Here is an 8,052-nt window from a genome sequence, read left to right on the forward strand (position 1 = left end):
CTTGGAAAGTGTATCAAGATTTTGCAACCCTACTTCAAGTTAAAAAAAATATTTGCCACATGCATCGAATACAAGAGATGTGGACCTTACAGTGAAATGCTTACTTACATACCTGCAAGTCACATTATGCAGGCTTGCAAAGTGATGTGTTATTCCTATTGGAATCCAGCCAGAAATAGGATATACAACAGTTGGAAATTCTATTCACCTGCAACCTGCATTCATAATGACTGCCACGGTTCAGAACAGTGTGAGGAGACTACCTAATCCATTTCAACTAGAATAACCATTTTAGTAAGGGTGCAAAAAAACTAAATGATTAGTTTAGACATTTTTTATTGATCTTTGTGCAGCATAAGATTAATCAATAAATCACTTGATGTTCTGGCAAAAACACAGATTTTAAAAACAATTCACAAACATCAACATGCAGTAGAGCATGCATAATGTTGTTGATTTGACTTCTCATTTAGTTTGGAGTCCGTTTAAGTAATAATTACTTTTCATTAAACTTACTAAGTATTTGAGTTAAAAACAACACTCTCCCCAAAAGACTGTGTTATGGAATAAAACTAAAAAGTGTAGCAGCATCATCTCTAATAGTTTTAAAGTCTGAATAACCCATGGTGTTAGGGAACCAACGCTCTAGGAGTGTTAGTTTGTCAACACTTTGAACAGTGTTAGTTTAGTAACACTATTCTGATGGGTCACATATACACTTTCAGTGTTACATTTAACACTGTAGATGTAAAAATGTTGATCTGAATAATGCTATCTAGGGTTAAAGTTATGGTTAGGTTTTATGACTTTATGACAGCTAGTGACCACTCTGCAGAGCTGCCTCCACATACATGAGTCATCCAAATAAATGTCAACCTGCGAGCTACGGTAGGTACTGTGATGTCTGAAATATACATTATTGGTGTAGATAATAATTAAATACAAGACAACAAGCTCTATATGATAGAAGTAACATTATAACGACTGGTTATTTCCAAAAGTGTATTTGTACATAAATCAATAACGATATTCATAACAAAATTCCCATTTAGAATATTACATCAATTATACAAACCAAACTTAGTGGTAAATCACTGCTTGTGAGTTTTACAGAATAATACAACACATCACATGACACAGTGCCTTCAGAAAGTATTCACACCCCTTGACTTTGTCCACATTTTGTTGTGTTAAAGCCTGAATTGAAAATAGATTCAGCTGAGATGTTTGGGTCACTGGTCCACACACAATAGCCCATAATGTCAAAGTGGAATTATGTTTTTCAAAGGTTTTACAAATAATGAAAAAAATAAAAATCTTAAATGTCTTGAGTAAAAAAGTGTTCAACCCCTTTGTTATGACAAGTCTAAATAAGTTCATGAGTAAACATTTGCTTAACAAATCACATAATAAATTGCATGGACTCACTCTGTGTGCAATAATAGTGTTTTAACATGATTTTTTAATGACTACCTCCTCTCTGTACCCCACACATACAATTATCTGTAAGGTCTCTCGGACGAGCAGGGAATTTCAAACACAGATCCAAGGACAAAGACCAGGGAGGTTTTCCAAATGCCTTGTAAAGGGAACCTATTGGTAGATGGGTAAAACAAAAAGCAGACATTGAATATTCCTTTGAGCTTGGTGGAGTTACTAACTTGACTTTGGGTGGTGTATCAATACATCCTGTCACTACAAAGATACAGGTGTCCTTCCTAACTCAGTTGTCAGACAGGAAGGAAGCCGCTCATGAATTTCACCATGAGGCCAATGGTGACTTTAAAACAGTTACAGAGTTTAATGGCTGTGATAGGAGAACACTGAGGATGGATCAAACACATTGTAGTTACTCCACAACACTAACCTTGACTAGTTTGGTGGGGCGGCAGGTAGCCTAGTGGTTAGAGTGTTGTGCCATTAACCAATAGGTTCCTGGATTGAATCCCTGAACTGACAAGGTAAAAACCTGTTGTTCTGCACCTGAACAAGGCAGTTAACCCAGTGTTCCCCGGTAGACTGTCATTGTAAATAAGAATTTGTTCATAACTGACCTGTCTAGTTAAATAAAGGTAAATAAATAATAATAATTGACAGAGTGAAAATGAAGCCTGTACAGAATAAAAATATTCCAAAACAAGCATCATGTTTGAAACAAGGCACTATTGTAGTACTGCAAAAAACATGGCAAAGTAATTCAGTTTTTGTCCTGAATACAGTGTTATTTTTTAGGCAAATCCAATACACTAGACGCTGGGAGATGAATTCACCTTTCAACTGGACAATAACCCATGGCCAAATCTACACTAGAGTTGCCAAGAAGACAGTCAATCTATGGCAAGATCTGAAAATGGTTCTCTAGCTATGATCAACAGCCAATTTGGTAGAGCTTGAAGAATTTAGAAAAGAATAATGGGGAAATGTTGCACAATCCAGATGTGGAAATCTCTTAGAGACGTACCCAGACAGACTCACAGCTGTAATCAATGCCAAAAGAGCTTCTACAAAGTATTGACTTAGAGACGTACCCAGACAGATTCACAGCTGTAATCAATGCCAAAGCAGCTTCTACAAAGTATTCACTTAGAGACGTACACAGACAGATTCACAGCTGTAATCAATGCAAAAGAGCTTCCACAAAGTATTTATTGACTTAGGAGTTTGACTACTTGTGTAAATGAGATTTTTCTGTCCCCACAAGGATAGTAGAACCAACACACACAGCTCCTCCAGACTGAAAGTTATGCAGGCTTCTGGTTTAGGGCCTCTCTGGTAGCTTTGTCATTGTTTCTCAAGGAACTATTAAGTCTTAAGATGAGAAACAGTAGAACACCCAGAACAGTGATGATACTGACGATAGGTGACCTGACGATCCCAGAAACGCTAGTTTTTCATTTCTCACTGAGAAAATAAAGAGAGGTTAGCACTCAGAATACTCACAAATGTTGCAGTATCAAGCCCCATATGGAATATATACACTGAGTGTACAACACATTCGGAACACCTTCCGAATATTGAGTTGCACCCCCCTTTGCCCTGAAAACTGCCTCAATTCATCGGGGCATGGATCCTATAAGGTGTCGAAAGCATTCCACAGGGATAATGGCACATCTTGACTACAATGTTTCCCACAGTTGTGTCAAGTTGGCTGGATGTCCTTTGCGTGGTGGACCATTCTTGATACACACAGGAAACTTTTGAGCGTGAAAAACCCAGCAGCGTTGCAGTTCTTGACACACTCAAACCGGTGCTCCTGGCGCCTGCTACCATACCTCATTCAAATGCAGTTAAATCTTGTCTTGCCCGTTCACCCTCTGAATGGTACACATACACAAGCCATGTCTCATTTATCTCAATGCTAAATAAATTAAATCCTTCTTTAACCTGTCTCCTCCCCTTCATCATCACTGATTGAAGTGGATTTAACAAGTGACATCAACAAGGGATCATAGCGTTCACCTGGATTCACCTGGTCAGTCTATGTCATGGAAAGAGCAGGTGTTCCTAATGTTTTGTTAACTCAGTGTATATGAATACTGTATTATCACATTTCATTTGAATTACTGGACCTTTTCCTGGTCATATCACATGAACCCATTTACCCTGTGTAACACTGGTCACTGTATATTAGCATTGTACTCACATGTAACTTACATGAAACAGTCAATGTGCCATGTCCGTTGCCACAGTCTGTGTTCATGGTAAAAGTGTTGTTTCCTTCATCAGCTTTGGTAACATTTTTTATCTCACAAAAGTAGGTGTTGGTTGTTATCGGAGTGTTACAATCTTTTGTACAATCACAATTTCGTATTGGAGATTTTGATTTATGTTTCCAGAAATAATTTGTAGTTTTACATCCCAGATTATTCTGACCTACATCACTGTATTCCACTCTACATGTCAGGTTGTGGTTCTGTCCTGCTACAACCGATTGATTTTCACACGTGACATCAACCCCTGGAAAAACAAACAAGGACATGAATTAATGGACAAGCAACATAATATCGGATGTCAATGAATGAAAGGATATCAATGGATAATATTGGGTATCAAACTATATCAAGGAATGAACATGCAACAGAATATCATAGCATTGTTCCAGTACATTTTACATTATGATAAACGTGTTCATATACTGTACATACAAACGTGTACATTCACATTCATATGTACATTATCATTCAGTGGTGTCCTGAAATGATTAAGACCCTTCATAAAGATCAGCAATAATGACTGTACACTCTTAGAAGTAGAGCTGCCTGGAAGAACCTTTTGATTTGCCCCCCCCTGAAAAGGACTGGAAACTTTTGGTAATGTGAGGGGTTAAAATGTGAACCTTTTTATTAACATATTGTAGAGGTGACAGACTGTCAGATTAGAGGCATGGCTTATTGGAGGCGTGGCTTTTAGCTAGTTCTTTATGGCCACCCGTTAGCGTAAATGTCATTCTGGTTCATCATTTTCATAATATTGAGTGTTTATCGATATTAGAGCAGTGGTACTGGGTTACCTTCAGACAAGTGTTGTAAGTCTTGTGGGCATACTAGAGTAAACAATTATCATGTACAGTGCCTTCAGAAATGTTTAATATCCCTTGACTTATTTCACATTTTGTTGTTTTACTAATTTTATTAAATATATTTTTTTACACATAATACCTCACAATGAGAAAGTGAATGCATTTTATTAGACATTTCAGTAAATGTATTGAACATTATATACTGAAATATTGAATTTACGACAGTGTCCTAAACCGCAAATGTTAGCAGCCGTGTCTCAGATGTAGAGCACGTGGTCTAACAGGGACATAATCAAGAGTTATGCAGTTACTTCCCTTGCTGTTTACAGAAGTGTCAGCAGCAATACAGGACTCATTCCTTATGGTGGCTGGGATAGAAGCCATTTCGGTTTTGGAAAGTCTGTGTGAAATGCAGTGAAAACTAACAAGTAATGTAAGTATAGTTTGGATAGTCTGTGTGAAATGCAGTGAAAACTAACAAGTAATGTAAGTATAGTTTGGATAGTCTGTGTGAAATGCCAGGGAAGGGATTCTAAAAGGTAACAAGTTAAAGCTGTTAAGATCAAACTCAGAAAGAAAAAAATGGGGTTTTCAATTTCGTGGGACACTTTATTCCATCTCATTCTGAAGAGCCTTACAGAATTGACAAAGTCTACCACAGTGCCATCCGTTTTGTCACCAAAGCCCCATATACTACCTACATCTGCAACCTGTATGCTCTCGTTGGTTGGTCCTCGCTACATATTCATCGCCAAACACACTGGCTCCAGGTCATCTATAAGTCTTTGCTAGGCAAAGCTCCGCTTTATCTCAGCTCACTGGTCACCATAGCAACACCCACCCGTAGCACGTGCTCCAGCAGGTATATTTCACTGGTCATCCCCAAAGCCAACACCTCCTTTGGCCGCCTTTCTTTCTAGTTCTCTGCTGCCAATGACTGGAACAAATTGCAAAAATAATTGAAGTTGGAGACTTAATTAATAACTTAATTTTAGAATAAGGTTGGAAAGTAACAAAATGTGGAATGGGGTCTGAAAACTTTCCGACTGCACTGTAGCTGTAGAACCCCCCCCCCCCCCCTTGTTTAATGCACAAAAATGTAAGAGGGCAATTCTACCCAATGCAAACGCTGAGTGTTGGAGTGTGCCCCTGGCTAGCAGTAAAAAAATACATAATACAAAATTTTGTCGTCTAGATTGCTTAAATAAGGAATGTGAAATTATTTTAACTTTTACTTTTGATACTGAAGTATATCTTTTAATCAAGTAATATTTTACTGGGTGACATTCACTTTACTTCAGTCGTTTTCTATTGAAAGGTGTCTTTTCTAGTATGGTAATTGGGTACTTTTTCCACCACTGGAATTTATACACCTCTGTCAGCATCAATGAAGCTACAAAACTGTCTGTGTTCAATCTGAACATGACAATACAATGACATTTAATCGAATGTCTTTTTTTCTCTCAACATGGCAGGGTTCATAATTATTTACACCAATGAAGATTCTTATTAATAAAGTATTGAAAGGTTTAGTATTTGGTCCCATATTCCTAGCATGCAATTTGACTTTTCAAACTTGTTGGATGCATTTGTTGTTTGTTTTGGTTGTGTTTCAGTTATTTTCTGCTCAATAGAAATGAATGGTAAATAATGTATTGTGTCATTTTGGAGTCACTTTTATTATAAATAAGAACAGCATATGTTTCTAAACACTTCTACAATAATGTGTTTGCTACCACGATGATGAATACTCCTGATTGAATTGTGAATAATGATGAGAGGGTCAAAGATCTTACCCCCAAGACATGCTAACCCCTCACCAATACAATAACAGGGGAGGTTAGTATGTCTTGGGGCTATGATCTTTGAACCTATAACTTTCTCACTCATAACAACCATAATAATGTATAAAGTGTGCAGTTTACCTTGTTTTTCTGACTGGACATTAGAAGTGAGCAAACCGAGACTCAGAAACAGCAGAAGCATATTGCCATGTGTCCTAAAGCACAAAGAACAAAAACCACAAAACATGAATAGCTTATACATTAACCTACATTAACCTACATCAGATTGGACATAGACTGTATGCTTCAAGCAGTAGTTCTATGTCTTGAAGGACTGGAATTAACCACAGCCCTGATCTGTAGTTGTGGCAACTGTGGAGCTGTAGTGATATTTAATTAAGAACAGGTCAGGAGAAATTCTGGGTGAATCTGAATAGTTTTCAAGTCCCACTCAAGCAGTTTTTAAAATTACTTTTCCTCATGAAAGACCATATCCAAAGTATAAATACAGTAGTAGTAGTATACACACTTAAGCTTCAAAATAGACATTGAGAAAAATAGAGCTTTTTAGATTTATCTGCAAAAGTCAATGAGTTAAAAAATACTTTGGCGTTGTAAAATGGGTATGAGAGGTTCTGCTTTGCAACCTGGGGCTCCCCCCGCACCAAAACTTCTCCCCCCTGCATGCAATCTGCAAAGCCTGAGCTTTTCCACATTTATGCATTTTCCTCTCTCCACAGCCTTAGTAGGCCTACCAAAGAAACACCCAGAGTTCAGCTGAATTCACCATCTAACACAGACTGTCGTTAGCGCTGAGGAAAACAAAAGAACCTTCTGAGATTGAGACCCTGAGAGTAATCATGAGATGTCCGTCGAGGTGACGTGACCAGCAAATCCTCACTCACTCACTCACTCACTCACTCACTCACTCACTCCCTCACGCGTGTTTTAAGGGCAAGCAGGCAGGCAGGCAGGCGGTCAGGCAGGCAGGCACGCACACAATGATCTAAGTAGGTACGGATACTGTACTTACAAGCTTACAGCCTCTGATTGTTCTGCCGTCAAATAAAGTTGTATAGTGCTGTGTCCCAGAAAATAACTGGGGAAGAAGAGATTCGGTGAAGACAGTGGATACCCCCTTTCACAATCTCTACCCTACCTGAAGACTGTTGAGAAGGCATGCAACACATTCTCTCTCTCTCCATCTCTCTCTCTTTCTCTTCTCTCTCTCTGACATATCCCCGACAGTCCTAATATGGGAGCTGAGGGAGGACAAAGCTACAGTCATTTCACTTTCACCAAGGTTTTTTTCTTAGACAGGAAAGAACCCCAGACTAACTGGAGTTTCCAGACTACACTACTAAAATGCTATGTTTACATCACTTTACTTTTGTCAGAGCAGAGGTGTATGATTTGATGTGGATGATTTTCCATACATTTTCTCAATTCTAGGATCTAGATTCTATAGCATTCGAGAGAGAGAGATAATCCCCGTCTAATTTCAGAATGAATTCAAATCAGACTGATTTCAGTCTGAATTGTATTAATGCTCAACATGTGACAATGACACCATAGGTACACGTTGAAATAAAAAGCATTCTGCAATTGGTACCTCTGTTATTGGCCTTGTAAATTATTGAAATCTAACCAATATTTATTGAAGAGTATAACATATAGATGCCGCATGAGCTTAGTTCAACTGTCACATCAGAACCCCAAATGTAAGGTTGTTTTATTTGTTTGTTAACA

The sequence above is a fragment of the Oncorhynchus clarkii genome, chromosome 16 (genome assembly GCF_045791955.1).
Source record: "Oncorhynchus clarkii lewisi isolate Uvic-CL-2024 chromosome 16, UVic_Ocla_1.0, whole genome shotgun sequence".
Taxonomy (NCBI): domain Eukaryota; kingdom Metazoa; phylum Chordata; class Actinopteri; order Salmoniformes; family Salmonidae; genus Oncorhynchus; species Oncorhynchus clarkii.